General features: G+C 42.4%; 1 pseudogene; it reads right to left on the minus strand.

The window, feature by feature from the left end:
* Window positions 1–5,517: 5,517 nt before the first annotated feature.
* Window positions 5,518–5,617, minus strand: LOC119472510 (annotated as a pseudogene).
* Window positions 5,618–7,105: the final 1,488 nt, after the last annotated feature.

Here is a 7,105-nt window from a genome sequence, read left to right on the forward strand (position 1 = left end):
CCAGTCATGACTGGTGGTGGCTGATGAGGCCTAGAGCAGGAAGCGATTAGAGCTGAAGTCATTAAAAAGTCTCTGTGAAGCTTAGCTGGCTGTCCTCCATTTAATCCTCTTAGGCAAACAGGCCATTCTCACTAGGCCTTGGATGGAGGCTCGAGCTGATCTTGGCCTGAAATACCAGTCGACTTTGGGAATTAGACCCGGTATTCTCAAGGATTGGGAGTAAGCGTGTCAGTTGGTTTGTGAGGTGTGGAAAGCCAATTTGCTGATGGTATAAGTCTTCCATTTAATCCCAGCCAAGCATAAAGTGATGTAGAAAAAGAAAGTCTTCAGGATCAGTGTTAAGTGCGGCTTTGAAAGAGCTAAGAACAACCGCTGGAACTGTGACCTATAACTCAGGCTCTGCTGGGCTGATCAGGCGCCTGGGGGAACACAGGGAGAAGGAGTTCTAGCACATGACCTGTGTGATCTGAGATTGAAACTGACCTTTTGAGGGAACAGGGCCAGAAGGTAGAAGCACCCAGAGACTGTGCCTATTCTTTCCAGAAGGATCCCTGTCTCAGCTAGATGAGCACCGGCAGGCTGCAGTTAGATGTTCAAATTTCAGAGAATGGACTGAATGAAAGTCAGTCTGGGTCTGAGACAAGACTTTCAGTTGATAGAAATTGTTAAGATTTTCCTCTGAGTAATTTCTTTCCTAACTGGCTGTGAAAAGAAGGAACAAAGGTCAGTGTTTAATTGGGTTGAGATCTCACAGGCTCTGCAATCAGTTTATTTCTTTTATCAGTGTAGGCTTACTGGCGACTGAAGGGGGTTTATTATCCAAATTATATAAGATCTGTGATTTGGATTTGCCACCAGAGAAGGTATTAAATAGTGCTACCTACCAGAAGTATCATGCCTTGTCAGAGTTTTAAATTTTCGAGTAGCCGTATTAAAAAAAAATAAATAAATAAAAGTAAACTGAAGAAATTACGTTAATATTTTCCTTAACCAAACATAATTAATGTAAGAATATACTAATAAGATGTTTTACATTATTTTTCTATATTAACTCCTCAAAATTCAGCACATCTCAATTCAGAATAGCCCTTTATGAAGGGTTTGAAAGCCATGTGGGGTCAGAGGCTACCATATTAGACAATGTCTAACAGTAGATGCAAAGGAGTACATCACATGGTCCCTGCCCTCTGAGAGCCTATAAACATGTACCTTTATTCTGTATTCAATGACACAGAGTAGGGGGATGGAGAGACTTACGTGGTAAGACTCCACTTGAGAGAGATGGGAGCCTTTCTAGGGTTTGAGGTCAACCACTAGTGCTTGGCAGGTTCTACATGGCTCCCTTCCCTTCTCGGGTCTGGTTAATGAATAACTCTGTCACCCAACCAAGCCCATCAGAACAAATTCCTGACAGCTCAATCAAATAGACATCACAAAACCAATTAGGCCAACCCAAATTCGCATACTCTCCTTACAGTATTTGAGAGGTCTCTATTCTGCAAAGCGTTAGGGGGATTGTGTGGGGTGAGGAAGGACTGAAGCCAACACTCCAGATGGCCTCTGTAGATTGGTTTAACTCAAGAGCACACGTAAGCACGTTACCAGGATCAGGGCCAGTACTAGGACTGGTTCAGACACACAGCTCTTGCCACTCCTGAAAGGAGCTTTGGCCAACATCTCCACAGTTTAGGGGTATAACTTTTTGCAGTTCCTCAGTTATTTAAATGCAGCCAGCTTCCCCTGGGCTCTGAGCTGGGCTGCAGCCAGCACACCTAGGCTATTACTGGCTCCAATGCCTGGTCTGTGTGGTTGGCCAGCACTGCCCTCTCACCCTCCAGAACCTCTGAGCCCAGGTTCTAGTATCTGGCTTGACAGCATGGCTTTCCATATCTACTCCCAGATCCCTCCAGACTCTTTTCTGATTCCTTGACCTAGCATCTCACGTACCTCTGCATGCTTTCCTGACATATCAGTCTCTCAAGTGTGGATAGAGTCATCTCTGCCGCAAGGACCCTGGGAGCCCTCCCCAGCGAGGCTCGCTCACGCTTTCTCTGCCTTCCTCTCTTCTCTCCCTAGTAGTGGAGAGACATTTGGGTGCAGTGACATCTGGAGCTAATCCCATCCCCTAGGCCTTAGGAGGTCCCTGTTAAAAGGACCAAGTGTGAGTTTCACAGTCCCGGCCCCACTCCAGGTCTTTCTTCTTGCCTCATCCTACTCTGTCTCAGGCTCCCTGCAGGTTCTTACGTTTTCTTAAGCTAGCTGACTCCTTCTACATCCATAATGTGCTAATTTCAGAACACTCGGCTTCCATATATGCAAATTCTCAAAAATCAGTGCCTAAAAACTAGTGATGTCATCATTCATTCTTTCATTCTTTCGAGAAATATTTATATTGCACAAATCCATGCGACACAATAAAGTTCTTTCTATGGCAGATGGATACCGTGTGGTATCACTGTGTCATGACTTTCTTTGTAAGTTATACCCCCCAACACATTAATGGGGATAAATGCTCCCCAGAAGAGCTTTAGCCTATCCTGAGATCTGCAACACAAGGATTTTTTAACTTGGAAAGTGTGCTTAACTTTTCCACTGCTGAAGGTGTAACTTTTTGATTCTTGAGGGTTTGCCTAAGTACAGAATGTTTGGTCTCCTGGAGAGTGCCCAGGCTAACAGTGAGAATTGGATAGCTCCAGCAGGGCATTGGTCATTTGGCCTGTGGAGTAGCCCTGTACTTCTTGCTCTTTTCAACACTTGAAGGGAGTGGTGGCCAGTTCTCTCTGAAGGTTGTCCTATGCCAGTGTCAGCAGCCAGCTGGATAGCATGGGAACATGCCTGCTCCATGACAGGGTCATATATGCAAAGCAGCCTCCAAATGCCAAAAGAGCCAAGAAACCAAAGAACAAGGCAGACAACTCCAGTGTGTTGGTAAAGGATGTTTTACTGGGGGAACTTACAGATGGAAGCATAGTCTTTAGTGGCAGCAAGTCAGGGAGATCTCTGCACCTGTTACCCTCAGAACCAGGGCTTATATATCATAGGGAAAGGGTACATGGGCCCTGTGCAAGACAATGAAAGACTACTTTCCAGAAGAGACAAGAGTGTTGCATGCATCAAAGCCTATAATTTGTGTGACAACATCAAGGTTGACATGTTCTTACACGAGGGACAGTAAATTAAGTAGTAATCAGGAGGCATTCACAAGACAAGGGCTAATCAGAAGTGAACATAGCAAATTAGCCTCCAAGATGGTGTCCCTTGTGTCTCCACTTCCTCTTGGTAGTAGTCATATGCTCAACCTTCTACTGTGATTTGGAGCAAGTGGCTTCCCTATGTTTGGTTCAGGTTGCTGACCTGTTAGTAAAATAAGATTGAAGGGCACATAAAAATGTCACTGGACAGATCTTATCATCAGCTCTTTGCGTGCATGCAAAGGCTAACAGTAAAGTGGAAAGCAAAGCAGATGTGAAGCTGGCCTTCTACCCACCTAAGTCAGGTGTCAACAGCATTAGAAGGGCCCTTCCAATTCTGTGCACCACATACAGTGTCTATGACAACCTAGGATGCATTTCATTGTTGGGTCCCATTGGAAGTAAGGGATTGAGAGAGACTGATTGTTATGTGCACATGCATGAATGGGATTGTTCAGACATCCCTGTACTTTCAGGGTGTGTCCTATTAGGATTTCCTGAGCATGAACACGAGGGGATGGTGAAAAGTTCCACTCTTATCTGCATTCCACGAAAATCCACTGGTTTTGGCCCTGGTTTTAGCTCAGTGTCCAACTAATGCAGCATTTTAGAAAATGGAAACCCTGAGACTTTTCTATTGTTCTTAATCAGCTGAGCATGGATGCCGAAATGTCCCTGCTTCCCACTAGAGGGAGCTTGTCATGCAGCACCAGAAACAGGACCGGGAGGAGCTGGTAACTGGAGAGGCTGAGCTGGAACGCGATTAGATTTTGTGCATGTGGATCTTCTAACGGGAAGCACGTCCCGTTTCTGTATTTTGGCTTTGATATGATTTAGTGGCTAGACTTAATTTTTGTGCCATCAGAGTGGATGTTATAGCTCCTATTTTGTAATCTAAAAAGCTTAAACACTTTTTCTACAGCCCAGAGTTTTTTTTTTCCTTTCTGTCTTTCTACTATCAAATTGTATACATAATGATCCCTACTTTAAGGCACTGAGCCGGGCCCCACACAAAGTGTTATGAGCAGGTGGGCTTCTTCCCCATCGACTTTGACTGGTTCAGGGTCCATCACAGAACCTGCGGTCTATCGAGCCTGTCTACAAGCTGTGCCCTTCTAATTCAGTATGACCAGGCTTGCATAGCTAATGCCATATCTACTGTGTTCTTTTATCACTTTCCCTGTATTAAATATAGTTAAGAGGAAATGGGGTCATCTTTGCTTTTTTAATATTTTTATTTCCTGGTTGAAAAACAATTGAGTAAAATGTTTTGTTTCTAGGGAGGTAACATGGAAATGTTCTATTTCAGTGGTAGGAGGTGGTGCAGAGCAGCGGAAAATGTGTCGCTCTGAAGTCAGAAGTGGTGTTTCAATCACTGCAATGCCCTTTACACTTACTGACTAAAGGTTCTCAGCCTACTGTAGCCCACCAGACTTCCATTTCCATCAATTAAGGAGGGATAACAATACCCATTTCCTGTGTGCGTGTGTGTGTGTGTGTGTGTGTGTGTGTGTGTGTGTGTGTGTGTAATGAGAATGGATGAAGACAGGCAGTTGAAAATACACAGCACAGTGACTGGCACATAGCAGGTGTCACTGCATTCCTCTTCCCTTTGGTCAGGAATCCTCTTTGCCATTTGATCACTTTTAAACAATCTCTCTCTCATGTTTTCTTACTTGTATTATATAATAGCCTGCTCGCCTGATCAGTGTAAGATAAGGAAACCTTAGTACAGAAAAATGGGGAGTAGAAAAGTGGCAAAGAGAAAGCTATCCTTTAGAAACAGAAAACACAACTTAATTACATTCAAAATGGATTAAAACAGCTTCCTGAACCAGGTGACCTACAGTTTGCTGCCTCTCCTATGCCCCACCTGTGTCTGTGTCTGTCCAGTACTCATCACCAGATGCCAGGGCCACCCCCAACAGCGGTGCCTGCCTTCCTTCTTGATTTAGTGTCTTTTTGTAACTGATACATCATATTTTTACCTACTCATGATGTACATATGATGTTTCATTACATCTTTAGAACATGTTATGATCAAGTCAGGGTATCAGGGTATCCACCTTGAGTATTTCTTTCCATGTGCTGGGAACATTTCAAACCCTATCTTCTAGCTATTTTTGAAATATGTACTGCAGTCACTGTACTCTACCATCTAACATTATAACCTATTCTTTGTATCTAACTATATGTTTGTATGCAACCAATCTCTTTTCATTCCTTCACCTTCACGTCCTTCTTAGCCTCTAGTAACTACCTTCTACTATCTACCTCCATAAGATCACCTTCTTTTAGCTCCCGCATATGATTGAGCAAATGCAATAAAAATATGGAAAGCTTCACAAGTTTGCATGGCATCCTTGCGAAGGGCCGTGCTAATCGTCTCTGTATCATTCCAAGCATCAATTACTAATGTACTAAATACTAATACTTGCTACCAAATTAAGCACAGATTTAGGATCTTTGACATGATCCCAAAAAGATAGACACCGAAGTGCTTTGGTAGATGATATTCAATTGAGGTTCTACTTCTGTAGAATTAAATTATAATTTTACTCAGTCTTTTGGAAGATCCCAGGATTTGATTAAGAATTTATAGGTGTGTGCCTGTAATTCCAGCTATTCAGGAGGCTAAGGCAGAAGAATTGCCTGAACTCGGGAGATGGACAAGAGTGAAATTCTGTCTCAAAAAAAAAAAAAAAGTTTAATATGTGTGTGTATATAAACCTAGCTGGTTCCTGCCAGACACTAACGTTGCATTGCCCTGCAAATAACAAAGAAAGAAAAAGGCCCTCAGATCTTTAAAAACTGGACTGGACACTGACCATCACAGTCCATCAGACATGTCTGATCCTTGGCACTCTCCCTCCAGCTCCCAAGCCCTCTTCCTTTGTCTGCCCTCTTTGCTTTTGATTCCAGGTTTCTAACAGATCCTGGCCCTTGCCTGTGTGCCATTCTGATTTTGCATCTCTCTTTACTTCCACTGATACCTGACTCAGTCTCTCTGTCCATCCGCTACCTTGAGCAGAATTTCCCAAAGGATTTCTGAAACCAACTAAATCCTCCCATAGATAGTTTTTTTTGATAAACATAGAGATTGACCTTTCTGGTCTTAAAGCTTGAAACTACATTTGCTTTATCTGAGTTCCTTTCTCAGGAAATGACCTTCAACCTTTCCTAAAAAAGTATCAAAGAATTGAAACTCACCAGATCGCCACATCCAATGAGATGTCTGACCCCTCATTCATCAGGTTGCTTCCTTGCTCCTTCCTAGTTCCTGTTTTCTTACATGTTGTTTCATTTTTTCCCTGCTATATAAATCCTTAGTTTTAGCTGGTCAGGGAGATAGATTTGAGACGGGGCTCTCATCTCCTTAGTTGCAGCACCTGATTAAAGCCTTCTTCCTTGGCAGTACTTGTCATCTCAGTCATTGGCTCTCAGTCATTGGCTTTCTGTGCAGTAAGCCACAGAATCTAGACTGAATCCCTGGTGTTTTAGTAACATTTCCACAAATACAGTTCTAAGGGTGTTGTGTAAACACATAATATATGTATGCAAATGAATAAAAATAAACCAGTTCACAGAGAACAGAGGTTCTGCCCCTTCTCTCAGTATCCAACCACGTGCCTTATATACAGAAATTGCCCAATAAATACTGGCAACATAATAGGTGGCCAAGTTTCAGAAACAGAGGTTAAACTTAAAAATACATTTATTTGACTTTGGAATGTTAATTATCCCTTAATATATTAGAAAGCATTGAGAATTAAAAAAAATAGAATAAATCTTGACCTAAGTCTCATACCTTATGTAGATATTAACTCAAGATGATCTAAAATGGATCATGGATTTAAATGTAAAACTAGGACTATATATTTCACTTATACAGATTTAAATGTAAAACTGTAAAA

This window comes from Cebus imitator, unplaced genomic scaffold (genome assembly GCF_001604975.1).
Source record: "Cebus imitator isolate Cc_AM_T3 unplaced genomic scaffold, Cebus_imitator-1.0 Scaffold5, whole genome shotgun sequence".
Lineage (NCBI taxonomy): Eukaryota > Metazoa > Chordata > Mammalia > Primates > Cebidae > Cebus > Cebus imitator.